Genomic DNA, 20,854 nt, shown 5'->3' on the forward strand with positions numbered 1-20,854 from the left:
GTTCAATTAACATATTCATATTTTGAACTATTCAAATACTCATATCGATGAAAAAGTTGTTCGTGATTGGAATGGAAATGTTTCTGCGTTCTTCGTAGTTTATTATAATTCGAGAGTAGTTGTTGGAGAGTTCCGGCAGAGTTCATAAAATAATATTTCTGCTCACATATTTGTTCAGATTTATAATGCAGTCTCATTTGAAACCTGCCTAGCAAGTACGAATAGTCGTAATTCATTCCGATTGAGAGATAAAGAAAAACTTGGATGTTACATCCCGATAATGTTGACACGTATAGTTAACGGGTAATGCGATTATTTACTTTTCATTACCATTATTTTGTTTGATCTAATCTTCTGACGTCTATTGTTTTCTTTCTTATACGTGACTTCAATAGAGTTGCGTTGTTCCAAACTTGAGCCATTGATATAGTGACTTCAATGCGGGTAAAGACGAATAACTCTTTTGTTTCTTATTAATATTATGACTGTTTTTAGAAGTAATTTAGTTATATAAGGTACAGGTTTCAAGTAATTGCATAAAGATTAATTATTGAAGATTTCACTCTCTAGTTGTAGTAATATGATCATTGAAAGCTGACAACACTGCGGCCATGTCTTCAGGTAGAATTTATTAATTCCTTTCTTCTGCAAGTCAGTAAAATGAAGAAGAAACAAAAAGCAAATGACAGGGGATTCATCGAATCGATATAATTGCATGAAACGTTTACACTGTTCGCGGTTATGTTGAGCACTGTTGGAATTGTAAGAATGTTTGGAATTTGAAATAAAAAAATATTTATTTTCGTCTTCATACTCGCATTTAAATTTAACAAGGCGGGCCATTCTCGTAAATTACTTCATAATTACTTCATCATGCCATGAGGCCTTCTCTCGAGACAACAATGCGGTTTGATAGTTAAAACGATTCACATAGGCCTATCAATGTCACGAGAATGAGTTTTTTGAAATTGTAGTCAATAATAATGTCATTACAGATAGTTGAATTAACTTGAAAATAAATATCACAGTTAAATATTTCGGAATTATACTTTCTCGAATTTATTAACCAAATACGAATTATAAGTTTTTTACTGCATTAAAATGAAGTTTAATATTTCATACGCTCCATCCTTCTCCATATCCACATTTAAAATGCTTCTATTCACTTCTCTTCACTTTGTCGTAATGCCCATTTTCTGCCCCATACAATGCCATACTCCACACAAAACACTGACTAGTCTCTTCCTTAGTTCTTTCTGCAGAGTGATCAGTGTTGTAGAAGCAAATAACCTGGACCAAGAATGAAAAAAAGAGTTCTTAAACTAACGAATGCACTTTGGGTGACATCGACGCAACACCCGTATGGGATAATGAACTAATTTTTGTTGAAAATCTTCTGGAATGGTACGCAGAAAATGTTCCACATTAAAAATAAGCACTGCTATTTGTACTCTGTAGCGTTGCGACATGTTACATTTATCTTCCTACATAAACTCAAAATTCTCAACAGATTATTAATACCATTAGACCTAATTGTATTAAAACCATTATTTGCAAAAATTCACTCGCAATGATCTGAACTATGACTCGTGTGAATGAGTGTAATACCATTGTCTAGTGTATACAGTCACGAAGCTTGAGTTGTGAGGGTACCAGGAACAATAGACTGTACAGGTACTATTTCGCATTGTCTGTAATGAGGCGATAGTAGCGATCCTAGTGGTTAGCAACTATCTATGGATGCATATTTACTACGTATTGAGCTTCGTGGCTGTATATACTAGACTGTGGTAATACGTTTCTTTCTACTCTCTACATACACAATCCATACACGTTTTTATTTGGTGAGCTCTTTATAATTTACAACTGTTAACCTATGTTATCATTTGAGTCTTATGACATGCAGGGACACTCAGGTAATACGATTACTTGGTAAATAGAACGTTCGTCTTGTACCTCCCCTTGATTTGATTTGTTAGAATATAACTGAGGTAATTTTCAGATGCTTTCTGCACCAATGCCACTGTTGGTTATTTTTAATTATAGAATAATTGTGTAATAAAATTATGAGAGATGAAAAATAAGTATCCGTAAGACAGCTATCCGAATAACTTCATTTTCCACTGCAGATTTCTCTTCGGTACGCCAATTTTTAAACCCCGGCCCATGTTAGCTAATTTATGTAAAATCTTCGGCCTCATCTCGCCAAATATCTATCACAAATTCCACCGACACTAAATAACCTTGCAGGTGATACAGCGTCGATAAAAACCGATTAAAATGAAGATAAGACACGAGCCTCCGATTAGCATGGTCACGATCCTGCGTTCGGTTAACGGCGCGCCTTTGTTTGCCGTACGTACAATGCAGATGAGGTACAATGTCGATTATTTCGTAACGTAACGCTCGTTTGCTATAGAAGAACCTCACACCAGAACAATACGAATATCGACTTAGTCGTGTTAGTGAGCACATTTAATGGAGATTAAAATTCCATTACATCGTTTGTGATGAAACGTTGAATTAATCGGAGATTTACATATTAAAAGACGCCCGTCACAGTTGTTAGCGCTTCGAAAGTTGCGTAACACGTCCACTCAGAGTTCTGCAACCTGGAATGCATCTCAGTTTACACAATAAATGAAAGAAAGACATGCTCATCAACACATTTTACTGCATTATGCGGCCAAGTTTCCAGACGTATCGGCGAAATATAAAACTAAATATCTCAAATTCTTAATAATCACCGATCGCATAACTACCAAAACTCGAGCTGCAGTGATTACATGCGACAGACAGCCTATGAAGTAAGGAGACGGAGGAAACGTACTTCGCATGAAAACTACAACCAGTGGTGGTTCCTGTACTAACATCTTGATCAATCCCGCGGATAAACATCCCAAGCTTTGCTGTATCAGTAATGTCACTGCTGTCGTCAAGAGCCAGGGAATAATAGGCTATACGATTTTTCTTGCTTCTTTTTTTTAACCTTCCTCTTGAATATAATCAGGATGTTTCTAAATTTTTCTCTCGATACTTGGTCGAGAAATTCGTAGTTTTTTCAAAATTAAAAACTTCTTATGGAAAAGTTATTAAAGCTATTTTAATCATTACTCTTTTGAGAAATTCTGTTCTATTAAAAGACTTTCAGAGCACGAGATATTTCAAAGCCCATTAGGTAGCTGACTTTCTTACATTTATTTATCTCCTCTTTCTCTTCCTGGCTACGATTTAAGACATGTCAATTTCTGGCGTTTAACAGTTCGTTGGCACATAATATTGAATCAGTTTTTATACAATATTATTATTAAATGAATAACTAATAAATGGTTACCCTCATCTAAAGATTAAGAAAATTAAAATTGAGATAAAACGTAATAATTTTATCCTTCTAGGGAGAAGATATAAATATATCAATATTCAAGCACGTACAGAAGAATTATACAGACATATTCTTAGTGGTAAGTAATAATAATAATAATAGTAATAGTAATAATAATAATAATAATAATAATAATTCATTATTCAGCGTGGCAATTAATGTTTCTATATACTTCTAATTGAACCGTTGAGCAAAGTAAACATATTACATTTTGTCCGACAGAACAACAAAAAAGTTCTCCTTCTCATTCTTTACGAAACCACCTCTTACTGCTTTCAGAGACAGAGTTTGTAGAGCGACATGATACCGCCATTGCTTGCCTTCAGTACGTGAATGAAAAATACAGCAATGTACAGGAAACTCCTCGTACCCGTTTGAATGTCTGTGATTACATGATGTAATCACGACACCCGCTTTGGTCACCGCTGGCATAATACGAGTAGCTATACATCTGCCAATCTAGAGTAAGTGAAATTTGGAATGTTACAATTTAGTTGGAAATATACTTTTTATTTATAATGATGATAATAATGATAATAATAATAATAATAATAATAATAATAATAATAATAATAAAATAATAACGATAACGATAATAGTATTATATGGAGTGTTAATGAACTTACGAGTATGTTACAACATTTCAGGCTGAGATGTAGGTGTTACAGAGAACATTGTTAATAAGTCTGTTTTCGGAAATCCCTCCTTTCTCCGACAGAGCCTGCGAAATATCGCTCTTAGTGAGTAGGTCACTTATCGTGCACGATGTTCAAAATGTGTCATTTGACGTCACTAGTGGGGGTTGATCTAGCGTTAGGCCAATGTTCGCTCCATTTTAGACTGGTAGTAAAGTAAAACATTGTGAAAACGTGAGCGGGGTTGAGAAAGTAGTGTAAGTGGATTTGTCGACTCATTTACATGGTAAGTGGATAGCGCATTCATTTGTAGTAAAATGCGTCCGTACTTTTTCATTGCATTCAGAAATGAAATGAAGTACACGTTCGCTGAATAATCGGTTATGCTACTAATTTACGAGGACGTTGGGAGAAATGAGAGGCCTTGTTGTCGGTTGTACGAAGAGAGCTCAATATTTTCCTCAGTTTTTAGGCAGTCTACATAAGCTTGCTTATTACGAATTTCGTTATACAGCCTGTAGTCACAGTTGCCTTTATTATATAATGTTATTGGGCGTAATTTATGTGCATATTTTCACACACTATTACTTTCATTGACCCTGAGTGATTTATAGAAATCAAAATAGCTAGAGGAATGGGAGGCTGCGTAAGAAAGTTAATTAATTAGTGATTAAAATCTAATTACAGGCTTATTCAAACATTTCATACAGCTAATTAATGTTCGTGATGCAGTCGAAACTGATAAAGGCGATTTGCCCGCTGAAAGTATGAGAGTATTTATTATACTGTAGATCTCAAAACGCCTCTTGCAGCCATACGATAGCCAGTCCATACGTCCATAGCAGCCAGTCTGAGCGGTGTTTCATTGTGGCAGTGTGTTGCGCACTATATGACATTTATCATATACAACTGACAAATTTGCAATGAGTTACAATGCGACGACAACAAAAAGGAAATGAAAAGTTTAAAAGCTATGTAGACACAGTCACTAAAATACAAGACGATACAAAAGAAATGATTCGAAATGTCTTCAAGCAATATATACATGCACACCATGTTATAATATTGATTTGTAACTGCAAGCATGTTCGTGGAATTTATTTCATTGTGCTTACAATAGTTAACTTGTTCCGGTGATTTATTTATGAGCGGTTAAAAATTGCTTAATGTTGCGACTGGCGTTGCATTAAAGTTCTGTACTTGGTACTCTTCTTTTTCTAACACATCGTCGTTGTTCCTCCAATAACTCCTATGTGCAAAATATAAAATTTTTCAGTAGGAAGAAAAAAACACTTTTATTCATTCTATGGCAACCGTACATAGGAGATTGTGAATTCTTACATTTTCGAAAGAAATAAATATAATTACATATAGGAGAATTTATAATTTGCTGTATCACTATTTAAGTTATTTAATAGAGCAAAAATCTGAAAATTGATAAATATGTCACATAGGAGTTATTGCAGGAACAACGACAATAGACTACATAAATGACCTAGGGTACCCAAAAGTTTATCTTTAAAATCAGTGCTATAAGCCAATTCTTCTAGCCTTTAGGTAGATATGTCATTGGGAATATCTTGACCAGAAATCAGATTATTATATGAGCTGATTCGGACGTTACTTTACTAAAGAAAAGGCATGTAAAATGCGAGCAAGAAGTTCCTCCTTTGTTTCCACTTTGCGGTTGTAGACTTCGCACTTAAGCCAACCCCACACACAGTAATCCAATGGGGAAAGGTCGGGTGACCTCGGTGGCCAAGAAATGACTCCACCCATTGCGCATTGAAAGGCCAATAAAGACAACACTACAACCTAATGTACTCTTTCAGGAGCGAGCTAAAGTTTTTCTATATGTAATATATTTATGTTACAATTATTAGCAAAATAATAAAAAAATAAAAAAAAAAAATAAATAAATAAATAAATAAATAAATAAATAAATAAATAAATAAGTAAATAAATAAATAAATAAATAAGTAAATAAATAAATAAGTAAATAAATAAATAAATAAGTAAATAAATAAATAAGTAAATAAATAAATAAATAAATAAGTAAATAAATAAATAAGTAAATAAATAAATAAATAAATGATGTAGTTTTGGGTGAGTTCTGATGAAGGACATGAGACTGACGCCCGTGATTTTCAAACAGCTGTACGTCAGACACTTAAGAACAGGGCATATCTATGTTCATATAAACTTTTTTTGTTCAGAATCTCCAATATTATCACTCCTCACATCATATAGCCTACATTTCCTCCTGATTCACTCTGTATCTACGTCTTGTCTGGAATAGAACCTAAGTTCTCTGGTAGTGTGGGCTTGCATTTACTGACATCAGCCACAGAAGATGACAGCTAAACTGCTATAATTGCAGTAATTGCAATTGCTGTATTGATAATAAACATTTATTGAATTCTTTTTCACATTAGCAGGATTATTGCAGCATTTTCTTTCACATATAACGGAACCCTCTGTATTAATTCACTGACTGAACAATCTCTGTAGCTTCAAAGTGATCGTAAAACAATTACCTTGCAACAAATTAGAATCTAACGACCCTATTTTTTCGCCAGAACAATGTTATTACCCGCTGTTAAGAGTTATTATGACGTCATGAGCAAACTCTCCTACATTGTAATAAATGGCATTGGATTATTGCCACGGAACACAGTTCAAGGAAGCAGTGATAGTTTCTGTACCATGACGGATCGAAATAATTGAATGTTTTTTTTTTTTGTGTGTTCAACTCAAGCGCCTGAGCACCTGCAGATGTCTCTCTGTTCAGGGAGGCAGTTAAATTAGTAGCATTTATAGAGGGTGAACCGTAAGTGATGCCATTGATTTCAGGGGGTTATTCTTTGGGATATGTCAAACAAAAAATTGTAATACAATTTTGCTCGTTTTTCCTTACTTTTCGAGATAAAAATGGTTTCATATGAAATATTTCGTAGCGTGTTTATGGAAGGTCATTGATTTAATTCCCAATATGCTTAGTCAATTTAAGAAAGCAGTGTGTTATGATAATAAATTATTGAAACAATTTTTGTTTTGTCGTTTAAATGTGCCGAAATTTAATCCGAATAAATGTAACATTTAAAAATTCTTTTTCAGAACGAGAAGTTACATTTAAAAATAATATGTCCCATTAAAATCAGAGACAGAAAACACTACATAATTTGTATATGTGGCATGATCTGGAACAAAAACTAGGTTAGTTACCAATTAACATATAATAAATTATACCGACATACCCCACATTTGTGAATTTTAATTTACTAACAAACTATTAATTATATACTTATTAAAAACGTGTTATAAATATACAGTGGGCCAAAAAAGGCACAAAATTTAATTGGTTATATTCCAGTAGCAAATTATTTCACTTGAAAGTTTATTTCACAGGAAAATTCCACAGTCCATGTAGACCGGGAAAGTACTAAAATATTTAATCTTTTGCCATTTATTAAACGCAATTTTTTTATTTTTTGTAAGGCAGTGCAAAATCGATCGTTTATGCCGAACTAAGCATTATGGTCTTAGGAGTTCAGCAGGCCAAGCCGTTTGTTGTGCTATCATCATTTGTTTTCTTCCGTTTTGAGTTCTCATTTTGTGAATAATGAGTCTCTTAACAAACGAAGACAAGATTTTCATTAAACATTTGCATTAATATGATAATTTATCTGCCCATCAAATTGTAAGGAACTACGCTCAGCGAGAATGGTCTGTTTCAAGTGTACAACGATTGATTAGCAAGATACGGACATGGTATCCCTCCTGAGAGATTATTGCGTGAAAGATCGCATTTCTCAGATTCTCTGATGGTTTCCGCTGGAGTTTCAAACAGATCTTAATTCTATGGACTATTCTGTATGGAGTCAACTACAAAAAGCAGTTTAATACAAAACAAGAATTTGTAATATTGAACATTTAAGACAACGCCTTCTTGAATGTTGGGACCGGCTTGATCAAAGACAGATATCCAGTGCTATTGGACAATGGAGAAAACGCCTACAAATGGTTGTGCGGGCAAATGATGGTCACATAGAGCATCATTTTTAATTTTGATTATTTGAAAAATCATTAATTATTATAAATTTTACCAACATTCGGTTTCTGCATTTTGAAGTATTAAATCGTGTTCAAGAACCACATTTTTCGCATCATTGTGTATTGACCTGCATAAGATTTTAAATGAGTCTAAAAAAAAAGTCCTGCTTATCTTTAAAGTCTACTCTTTCCAACAGTGTATTCATTATAAATTAATGTTATGTATTTCCGAAAATAGAGTATTTCTAATGTTGTGCCTTTTTTTTATCCATTGTGCATGTGTAATGTACTGAATCTCAGCTGGTTTCCCAACAATATTGCTTTGAATGTGATGAGTCATTTCCTATACTGGTAAACGTGAAACAATTTTTACCAGACAATATCAGTGTGATCAACACACATTTTTCACACTTCATGAAGTACTCGTACTGTACCTACATTATGTTAGTACTTACGCTATTAAATTGGAATCTGTTTGAAGATTAGGTAAAGTTTTTATTCAATAAATTGTAACTTATTTCCAACTTACCCCACTATACCCAAATTATCCCAATCCACTCTATAACCGATTTAACGACATGATGATGATGATGATGATGATGATGATGATGATGATTATAGCCGTTACGATTAGTATGGCGATGATGGAGTAAAAAAAGAAGGGAGAATAATTAAAAGACGATGACGATAGTTAATTACTAATTCAGATGCTTGTGCATTAAAAGTCATGCCTAAAAGCCTTATGAATTAATAATTATCATGGCAATTATGAATTATAATAAATAAACGCAGTTTAGATATTATTAGTTTTTATAACTGCCTATCCGCGGAATCGTCGAAGGCATTCTACTTTATTAATATGTAAATGTATTTCATAATAACGTTTGTACTTTCACATTTAGTAAAATGATAATGCAGGATTCAATTTCTCTTTCTATTTGGTCATATTCAATTTGATTACTAATCTGCTGACAAAAAAGTGAAGATCACCGCAGAATAAGCTTGTCTTATTCTTCTAGACATTTCAGTAGTCTAAAAGGAAAATGGAGAAGGAAAGGTCTAAACCTTTAAGTCAAAAAGCTACGTTTCACGTGGAAAATATAAGAAAAAGTAAACGATTACTTAAAACGGTTAAGAAAATTTGAAGCCCCTATCCAGTTACTTATATTACTTTTAGTAAATAAATAAAATTGTGTTCAATTAATTCGTAGTTCGCGGTATTTCGGTATTCTTAGTAGTCTACAGTAGAACCCCGAATATCCGTCAACTTATTAAGAGATTGCGGATTATCACTCTTTTTCTCTCGCTGTTTTTTATGCAGAAAAATATGAAGTACCCGTACTGTACCTATATTATGTTAGCACTTACGTATTTTTCTAAAGAGGGTTATTACAACCCTTCACCGTTACAACATGTAGTAGGAATGCTGCCACTGCCGGTAAATGAAACAGTTAAGACTGGTCCACAATAAACCGGGGACGGAAACGACAACGAGAACGCAAAAATGTTTACAATACAAATATTTATTGCTAGTAAAATTCATATTCTGGGAATAGTAAGTTAATTAAGTAGTAAAATATCGCTGCAATCGAAAAGTGTTGGAAATAAATTTGAATAACGAACAAAAATAGTTTCCTTCCCAGGCAGGATTCGATCCACGAAAGTCTTAGTTACCAGTCTATGGTGCTCTGAGTGAACAAGGCTCTGAAATCAGCTACAAGGGTCGGCCCGGATTTTTTGCCACTACTGTACATTGGAATTAATGTTTTCCCTTATGAAGTTCGAAATGAACAGTAAGAAATTCAGCCAACCAATTGAACATACCAGCACTGTACTATTACAGAAACAAAGCAACATTAAAGCTCTTGGCTCACTTTTTGTTTACGTACGCGTGTTTAACTTTCCATCTTGATTTGCTCAACCGCATTATTACTTTTATTTCAAAGTGAAGATGTTTTAGCGCTCATCCCACCAATGAACTTGATTTCACAAACATTTGCGAGATAAGGCGAATCCCTCACGAACTGTTGTACACGAATTGCAGCTCCTTGAACAAATTAGACGCTCTTCGCAGAGCATGATGTTTTTTGTTTTTTTTTTTTTCGCACATGTTCTGTATTATGAAACACCGATGCCGGGGGTTTGAAACCTAGTTTGGTTACACAGCAACAAACCCATGTAATAAGCATAATCAAAAATGACTTTAATAGTGTGTGGCGAACAGGAAGGCTCTACCCACACCTTCAGTGCTCGAAATAGTATGTGAACTTATGACATAGTTTTGACAACACACGTGGAGCTCGTGCAATGACCGAACAATAACAGCTTCATGACACCAATTTCGAGTCTGTTCCAAATTCTGCATCATGAGATGAAATTATATTTCGGTCTGTGGAGTACAGCCGGCGTTTTTATAGTAAAATATTGTAAGAAAAATAACTGAATATTAGATTAATTTCGTTGAAAATTGATTCAACGATTCAATTTGTCTTTTGAGTAGCAGTTCATGGAAATAAACTATAAAATGGTAATATTATTTGCGACACAAGAAATTGACTGCTTTACTCCAAAACGCATAAAACGTAATGAGGAAGTATGTCATCTTCGTGAAACTGATTATAAATTATATTTATTTATTTATTCATTTATTTATTTTGCTAATAATTGTAACATTAAACAGAAAAACTTTAGCTCGCCCCTGAAAGAGTACAACCCGTGCTCAGGAGCGGATTCCAAGTAAATAAATAAATAAATAAATAAATAAATAAATAAATAAATAAATAAATAAATAAATAAATAAATAAATAAATAAATAAATAAATAAAATGGATAAATAAATAAATAAGCCTAAATAAATAAATAAATAAATAAATAAATAAATAATATTTCATTTTATATGATAAATGATACCATATGGTATGATATATGATATTTATAAGTGAAACAGCATCTGTAATGTAATAGTGTACCTTCGAAAACTAATTACCTCAAATAAGGTAAAATATCTAATAATTTCGAGAAAGACCTGTGTTAGGGACAGTACCGAAGCAAGCATGTATTTATATAATACGCAAACTCAATGTAATGAAATGTTATTTATTTATTTATTTACTTATGCTACTTACTTTATGTATTTATCTATTTTATTTATTTATTTAATATATAATATATATATATATATATATTTATTTAGGTAGAGTTAAGGCCATGAGGCCTTCTCTTCCACACGACCAGAAGTGAAATACACAATGAAACAATGACAAAAATAGTATGGTACATAAAATTAATAGTCATATTTAAATATACCAATCATTTTCATGGACATTAACAAGTTTACATAAGTTATAATGAAATATTGACTAAACATGATACATAATTAAGTGGTTTGCAATTCATATCCTAATTCTACTTTATGATAGGCCTAAATGATAATTGAAGGGTACACGGGAAAAACGAACAATGTTACATTTCCATTAAGGGTGAGATAATGATCTATTTCAGTATATTACTGCAAAATTTATTGGTGTTTCTACTTGAAATGAAGGAAATGATGAGTGTATCCGTGGTTTTAATTCTCATTTACCACTTTTGGTAAAAATACCACTAAAGTTTGTAGCAATACAGTGAATTAGATAACGACATCAACCTTAAAGGAATTGACATTGTTCGTTTTTCCCGTGTACTCTTCAATTTATACAAACACATAGAATAACCTATAAAAATCGGATAACGCTCACAAATCAATTCCATGCAGAAGTATGTAATTCTTAATTTTTAATTTAATTTTTTTTAAATATAATATAGGCCCAATATAATTTTTTTTGTATAAAATATTATCTTGTAATGAAAAATAAATTACTTCTAAAATATCTAACTATACTAAATAAATTTTACAAGAGAAAGAGTTCATCCAAAGGGCTGGACTCGGGAAGGGTACCCAAAACGCTCATTGCATTTCCGCGTTGAATTTAAATTGATTAACCGTTCGGCAGTCCCTGACATGACGAGGTAAAGAGTTCCATAGGCGACAAACTGATACGGTGAAAGATAATGAATAGAAAGAAGTATGGCGACGAGCGATAATAATGCCTAATGTTGATTCCGTAACATTGTAAGATATTCAAAGCGAGTTCTCAGATATTTTGGAGTAGAAGTGTGTAATATTCTAAACAAAACAGGCTGCTTTAGGCGGACCCATGAAAGAGCATCAAAAGATGGTCTTATTTGGTCAAATTTACGAGTGTTGCAGATGAAGTGAACACACATTATGAACACGTTGTAGTCTCTTAGTTAAATTGACAGTTATATTTGTCAAGAGAGAATCGCAGTAATAAAAATGGGGCATCACTAGCGATTGAACAATGTCTCTTTTTATGGAAAGGGGGTAGACAATTTCGCAAATGATTAAGAGAGTGGAGCAATGAAAATACTTTCTTACAGATGTGGGTTACTTGATTATTCCAGTTTAGATCTCTGTCCATCAATAAACAAAGATTTTTTACATGTCGTTGTCATAAGAATTTCTGAATACACTTTTTAAGGATATCATAAAATTTTAGTTTCTCACCATTATCATAAGCAATAATACGAGTGAGAGCCACCGGCGTAGCTCAGATGGTAGAGTGTTTGCCTGCTGATCCGCAGTTGCGCTTGGGCAATGGGTTCGATTCCCGGTTTGGCTGATTACTTAGTTGATTTTTTCCGTTGTTTTCCCCAATCGTAAAGCGATAATCATTAATCTATGGCTCATTCTCAGCCTCATCTCGCCAAATACTACCTCGCGAGCACAATTCCATGGACGCTAAATAACTTAGTAGTTGGTAGAGCATTGTTAAATAAAGTAAAAAAAAAAGAACGCGAGTGAGTCGATAATTTCACGAGTGCGAAGATGAATCCACGAGTGATATTTGCTAAGATTGTTTCGTGAATAGGATGTTCAACAAACATTATTGGTAAAATAAAAATTAATGATATATTTACATTGAAATTAATTTACTTGCATATCAAAATTCGTACGTTGGAACCACCGTTTTCAATAATGTTCCTGGCTGCGTTTGAAAACTAATTTGGACATGGTTTATTCGCAACGAAAAGCAGAATTCATTTTATCTGGTACAAAAACTAATTTACTTGAAACACACCGGCGTCGGACATGCTGAGCTTCTTTTTCTTTTCTCTATCTTATGCAAGAAATGGATAAATTATCTTTTGATTGGCTTTAGAATTTTTCGCTATTTTGTATTTTTGATTTAAATGTAGACATAGTATCTTATGTGCATAATTTCGGGGTAAATTAAGTTTTAGATACCGTACTTAAAGGAACCCGAAACTTGAAAAATAGTGAAAGTTTTCAGTTTTGGATTACACTCAATTAGATTTCTTCAAAATTTCATCTTTCCGATAGTATATGAAACATAAGTTATACAATAATCAATTCCAAAGATCTAAGAATTTTGTTTCATTTCTTTTTTCTCCATATTTTTTGTAACAACCCGCTATATGCTGCGGGGATGTACTAAACATTTTAAAGCCATTTTCATAAGTTTATAATTTTTGTACAAAATGCACCTTTTTTGAATTTATACTGGCCAGAAGTAGCTACATCACACTTTCAGGAAATATTCAGTGCATCTTAATGGATGATTTAACATAGAGATTTTATGAAACTGAAATTCAAAAGAGTGTTAACTCTAAAAGAAAAAAGAATTAATTCAATTTGTAAAGAAAAATTTACAACTGTTAAATTAGCGCTAAACTACCATTTCATTACTTTAGTCTCGATAGATTCTGAAATAAGGTTAATTAAAAATCATAAACTTTACCCAGGTTAAAATAGAAGAATTCAGGTTCCCTTAATAAGAACAAATTTGAGGGATGATTAGGTAGAAATCGCGCTATACTGAGAGGGTAGGTGACAGTTTGATGACACGCATATGCCCAAAACATATTTTTCTATATCAGGTATATTGAAAAGTGAATTTTTACGAAAATCTCGAAATAAATTTTTCAGAATTGCAATAATTCTTCTAATGAGAAAGTAAAAGAATCCATACCACATCCAGTGAGGAAGGCCGACAATTGGAATCGAGCCTGTGACTCATGTGGTCTGAAGCTGTGTAGACTAGAAAGCAGGTCCTTGTGCTGTCGCGCTCCAGTTATAAAATTGTTTTTAGTTGCGGACACAATAGTGAGAGATGTTCATAATGCAAGCTTGCACAATTCCCTCCGTTGAGAAGGCCTTGAATTCCGTAATAAATAATTGTTAGCAAATCCCAGACTACAATGCACATCTAGCGACTCGACTACCGGAACTTCTCCTTCAGCTCTCTGTATTCCATCGCTGTGATTCTCATACAGGGTGATCCATATAAATCTTTACCAATAAATCACTTGTAACTTACTTGTGGAAATCAATGTAAACTTGAAATTAGATATTATTTTTTTAGTCGGTTATTTAACTACGCCGTATCAACTACTCGGTTATTTGGCGTCCATGGGATTGATGATAGCAAGATGGTATTTGACGAGATGAGACCGAAGATTCGCCATAGAATGCCTGACATTCGTCTTACAGTTAGGGAAAGCTCGGGAAAAACCCAACCAGGTAATCGACTCAAGCGGGAATTGAACCTACGCCCGAGCCCAACTTCAGACCGACAGGTAAGCGTTTCAGTGAATTGAGCTACGCCAATGACTGTTGTTACTGTAGGGCTCTAGGAGGATCAGTGCAGGTGATAAGGTTTGAAATCTTATTACAACTGGACTGTAGTGCATTGTTTCTTGTTGAGAAGTGTACGTAGTGACAAGATTTTAAACATGCAGCGAGTTTAAAAGAGTAGCGTGATTTATAACAATTGTGATTAAATGCGTAAGAAAAATGTAATTTTGTAGTTAAAAATCGAAAGAAAAAAATCTGTACGAAGCAACTATGGAATTCACAATACATTTTTAGCTTCAGAAACGAAACTTCTGAATAGTTCACACTCCATCTGTAATATTCGTTTACCCTTAAAACTAAAGAAAAAATATATTTTACAACTTCAAATTAGTGTAACTCTGAAAATATTGAGAATACGACCCATGTTTATATGACATTTTTTTGCTCAAAATATATTCGGAAATATGCTCCGTAAGTGACGGTAACTCTTCGTGAATCACTCTGTATATTCTGATGTTCGTATTACAGAGCCTGATAGTCTATTGTATGCAAGGAGATATACAGGGTGTTTAAAAAATACGGGGCATAATTTCAGGTATGTATTTCCCACATGTAGACAATCAAAATAGTTCATTACAACATGTGTCCGGAAATGCTTCATTTCCGAGTTTATGGCCTTCACAACATTGAAATTCACCGGAACGTTTTTCTTTCCGCAGGTCGTTGTCATTACAGAAGATGTTCAAAATGTCCACCTCCTGCTTGAATACAGACCTCACATCGATGTCTCATTGACCTGCGAACACGATCCCAAACTCCAGGAGTATTGCGTATGTCCTCAGAACATGCCACAATTCGATTCCGAAGGGATTCCAAATCAGGCACCGGAGACGAATAAACCAATGATTTTAAATGGCCCCACAAGTAGAAATCGAGAGGGTTCAGATCAGGTGAGCGTGGAGGCCAAGTAATTGGGCCACCTCTACCTATCCATCGATCGATCAGGAAACCTTCGATCCAAGTACCGGCGAGCCGTACGACTGAAGTGTGCAGGAGCGCCATCATGCAAGAAGTGAATGTGTTGACGATTGATCAGTGGAGTGCCTTCTAAAACATAAGGTACCGGTATGGTGTTTTCCAGGAAGTTTGTGTACGCCTGCCCCGTAAGTCTGTTTACAAGTACATGGGGTCCAACTAATCGATCACCAATGATACCGGCCCACATGTTGAGGGAGAACCGCACCTGGTGATGAGATAGAACAGTTGCACGTGGGTTTCATACGCCCATACATGCTGATTGTGGAAATTTGTTATGCCATCTCGTGTGAACTGTGCTTCATCTGTAAATAATACTAAGGCAGGAAAGTTCGGATTTACACCACACTGCTGCGAGAACCACTGACAGAACCTAACTCGTGCAGGGTAATCTGCTGGTGACAGGGCCTGTGCACATTGCAAATGATAAGGATACAATTGATACTCTTTCAACAGTCTCCAGACAGCTGAGGAACATTGACTTGCAACGCTACCCTTCGTGTGCTGATAGAAGAGTCATGTTTACAGCCTCCAGAATCTCCTCCCGTACTTCTGGAGTTGTAGATCTTGGTCGTCCCCTTCCCAAACCAGGAGAGTTAAATTTTCCATACTCGTACAGACGGTAATGGAGACATACAAATGTCTTCCGATCAGGACATTGTCGCTGTGGGTACCTCTCCTGGTACAAACGACGAGCCAGCGCAGCATTGCCGTCCGCCTTACCGTACATGAAGTGTATCTCTGCCAGCTCTTGATTTGAATACATGTCGCACAGTCTAACGCCTACACAACACTGAATGTAACCTTCGCCTCGGAATGAACTGTCAGAGTGCCCTCTTAATGTCTCCTTTGACGGCAACGACCTGCGGAAAGAAAAACGTTCCGGTGAATTTCAATGTTTTGAAGGCCATAACTCGGAAATAAAGCATTTCCGGAAACATTTTGTAATGAACTATTTTGATTGTCTACATGTGGGAAATACATACCTGAAATAATGCCCCGTATTTTTTAAACACCCTGTATATAGAGTGATTCACGAGGATTTACCGTTACTTACGGAGCACACGGCAGACAGTTGGGACCAGCAACTAGCTCCTGATTGGCTACCTCTTCCACCAACCAGAATTCGCCTGGCGGTCGGGACTAGGAACTAGCTCCTAATTGGCCCGCAGCGGGAAGCCCTACTATTGCATATATACCGGCTACACATGGTCCCACATCACATGGAGATACTTCTTTCTTGGACGTGAAAGGAGCAAGACGTGTCCTGAGAACTTCTGATTGGCGCACCGGCGAAAGGAGCTACAGCGGACAACCAACCAGATTCCTCAGTTCTACAGCAGCAAGCGAGCGCAGCAGCCAAGCAGCTCTCGGCCAGGGAGGCTCGAGGCGCCGAGCATCGTACTTCTGTCGGCCAGGCGGCGGACACCTACGTAATCGGCACTTCTTAAAGAGCAGCCTATTGGTTCCATTGCCGCACCGGCGCTCAGCGCGAAGAAAGCCGCGCAGCCTACGGAGGGCTGTGCGCACTAACTTCCCTAGGCCAGGCGGATCCCGGTCGGGGATTGGGTCCTCTCTCGAGGAGACCCCTAGCCGTCCTCGGCCCCTAGGCAGGCTTCCTGCTAGGGAGAGACTCTGTGCCTCCGTGCCGGAGTGACTGCCCAAAGGCAGGGCCTTCGGGCTAATTTGCTTTCCGCCCTCCACTCTTCTACTATTGCCCGGCCCTTCTGAGGGCTACGCAAATTTTCGTCCGGCCCTTATCAGGGCCAACGAAATTAGCGAACCAAACCGACGGTCCCCGGCGGGCTCCGCAACGCTTGTTGCGATCGGCTAACCGGGCTAGGCTTCGGCGACCGGTCGGGCGTAACTGCTGGGCTTCCACCCTTAGTGGGAAAGGGGCCTAGCAGGTTCTTGCACTGCGGACAGAGTGCCGCTTAGGTCTCCCCCCCCCCTGACAGGATCGAATCTGTAATTCGAATGGCTCCAGTTAAGAGCAACAAGGCCACGAGCCATCCTACTGCAGGTGGCGTACAGCGGTTGCTAGTTTGCACTAGCCAGACAGGGCCCACCACCTCCTACTTGCGCGTGTCGCGTCCCGCGCAGATTACTCCTCCGCCCAGACGTCGGAACCTGAGATCGGCTGGTCCTGTACGGACGCCGCCTGTCCCGGTCCCCGTTGCGGAGATCCTTGAGCTTCGTCCCCCTACCACCATCCCAGTCCCTTCAGGACTCCCGAGAAAGCCCACCCCTCCCAAGATAGCTCCCAAGGTCACTGAGGTGACACGTGTTGACTTGCCCGGTCCTAGCGGACTGAATAGCCGTGGTGTTACGGTCTTGGCTGATGAAGTGCCGTCGATTCCATCTGGGTCCGGCGCACTTCAGGTCATTAAGGCCAAAAAGAAGAAGAATAAGGGCTCAGCTAGGACTCAGCAGGGCGGCATTCCTTCCGCTAGTGAGCTCACCAAGGAAGAGAGATCGGCTCTCTCTACCTTGGAGCAATTGGAGGCGGCGACTCTTCAAGTCGTGACCGAGGAGGCAGCACCCCCCGCCGAACCTGAGGCCCCACAGGAGACGGCTGCTGCCCCTGAGGTAGATGAGGCAGTTCCCCGCCCCCCTTCCCCAGCTCGTACTCACGTGTCGGAGAGTGAGGACGAGGAAGTTGAAGTTGAGACTGCCCTCACTAGGCGACGTGGTGATATCCCACCTGTTATTATTACGCCAGCCTTCACTGGCTCGCTGGGCCGACTGAACTTAGAGTTCAAGGCACAATACGAACCGTTGGGCTTATGCTCGTACAGGGCGCGCGGCGGGACGGCCGTGAAAACTGTTTGCGAAAGGGATTACGCAAATCTTTGCAGGTTCCTGACCGAACGGGGAGTAGCGTACAACTTGCTGCGCCCCAAGAACGACAAGCCTCTGCGATTCGTTCTAAGAGGAATAGATATTCACACAGATGAGGAGGACATCCAGGGCGACCTGGAATTCCAAAGCATAATCGTCCGGCGAGTGACGAGGATGCACTCATCAAGGACAAAGGCCAAACTCCCAATGGTCATTGTCGATGTGGAGAATTCCCCCGAAACCCGGGATAGAATGAGAGCCTTGCGTCAGTGCTGCCTGATGAGGGTAACAGTTGAGGACTACGTCCCCAGCAAGCGCCCGCCTCAGTGCAGCAACTGCCAGTGGTACTACCACACGCAGGCTAGCTGCAAAGCGCAGCCTATGTGTCGAGCTTGTGCACGCCCCCATAAGACTAAAGATTGTCGCAAGCCGCACGATGTCCCCGCTACATGCGCACTCTGTACTGGCGCTCACACCGCCAATTATGGAGGGTGTCCCGTGGCACTACAGGTTAGAGATGCCACGGAAGGAACGAGCAGGGCTGCCCGACGGAGGAGGGCAGAGCTCGAGGAACAGCGGACGCTCCAATACGAGTGGCTCCGGCAGCAGCGTGTGGAGCGAGCTGCGAGGCAGCAGCAGCTGTTCCGAGAACAGCAGCCGCAGCCACAGGCTCGCGCCCCTGTGCAGGGGCCCCGTGCGGAGCGACGCACGGAACTCGGGCCGGTCCGCCAACAGCAGCAGCAAACGCAGCAGCAGCAGGCGACCATCCCTTCGCTTTTGGAAGTGCCCGTAGCCGCGCCTCTGTGGTCCACCGTGGCAGCGACAGCCCCCCAAACTGCTGCCAATAATGTAGGACCCCTTTCTCAGCGCCCTAAGCGCAACAGGGGCAGCAGAAAAGCCACCAAGGCTACCACGGTAGAGTCCATCTCCGCCCCTGTCCCACCGGCCCAGCAGGAAGCTATTGCAAGCACCTCGAAAGGCCCGACCGGTCAAGGCGCGACCTTGGACCAAGTTCAGCACTTTGCCGAGGCGTTGCAATTAGCAAACCCTAACCTCCCGCTCGCCCCAATCCTAGAAGGATTAACCAAAGTGATAGTTCTCCTTATGGAGAATCCTATGTCTGCCCTCCCGGAGATATTTAAGCTCCTAACCTCCCTCGTTTCTCTCAATGGCCAGACGAAGTGACGGAGTTGCTAGGATGTGTATATGGAACGCCAGGGGCCTTAGACATGATAGACATGAGTTCAGGGCTTTCCTAGACGCTAATAATATAGACGTAGCATTTATAACAGAAACGTTCCTGACACCCCAAGTAAATTTAAGATGCGCGGGGTTTAAAGTCTATAGACAAGATAGAGCAGGTAGAAGAGGCGGAGGTGTAGCGGTGTTCGTTCGTTCTACGATCGCGCACTGTGAGTATCTCCTTCCCCAGCTAGCGGCATTAGAGGCAGTGGCTATTAGAGCCTACATAGGCAGACTCCCCTTTCTGCTTATGGCTGCCTACAGTCCTCCGGGCATACTAGATGAACGCGATTTAGATATAGTGACAAGTCTATCCGATAGATTCGTAGTCGCCGGCGACCTCAATGCGAAGCACGCTAGCTGGAACTGTCAACGCCCCAATCGGCAGGGCGATAGGCTTTTTCTTAATTCTACAGGAAACGGATACGTCGTGATGGCCCCTAGGGAACCCACACACGTACCGGATGCTGCAAATCAACTGCCTGACATATTAGACATCGCTCTGGTGAAAGGTCTCACAACTAGAGCGAGACTAACAACCCTGGATGATCTTCCGTCCGACCACCTACCGGTGATAATGGAGATCATGCACCCAGTCGAACTCTCCCCAACCGCTGAGAAATTCAACTACAAGGCGGCAGACTGGGTGTTCTTTCAAGACCAGGTAGCCGCTACGCTTCCACCACTCCCCCCTGAAGTCACTCCGGCAGGGATAGATAGGTCAGTTAGCGACCTGACGGAGTGCATAAAGAAGGCAATGGTTGCTGCTATACCGAAACGGTCTTCACAACCGGGACGGATGCAGCTCCCAGCCTATATTAGAGATCTAAAGATCGCCCGCAATAGAGCAAGAACATTGTGGAAGCGTACTAGGTTAGATCAACATAGAATAGAAATGAACCGCTTGCGCAGGCGGATCAGTGAGGCGGTCCACGAGACGGTCGTGGATGCTTGGAAATCCAAGGTTGAGACGATGGACAGCAGAAACATGTCAGAAGTCTGGCGTGT

At 38.8% G+C, this 20,854-nt stretch overlaps 1 protein-coding gene across 1 annotated transcript in view; it reads right to left on the bottom strand.

Moving 5' to 3' along the window:
• Window positions 1-20,854, bottom strand: part of LOC138716184 (uncharacterized) — a 126,133-nt gene that overhangs the window by 58,411 nt on the left and 46,868 nt on the right. The window lies entirely within an intron of this gene.

The sequence above is a fragment of the Periplaneta americana genome, chromosome 16 (genome assembly GCF_040183065.1).
Source record: "Periplaneta americana isolate PAMFEO1 chromosome 16, P.americana_PAMFEO1_priV1, whole genome shotgun sequence".
In the NCBI taxonomy this organism is placed as follows: domain Eukaryota; kingdom Metazoa; phylum Arthropoda; class Insecta; order Blattodea; family Blattidae; genus Periplaneta; species Periplaneta americana.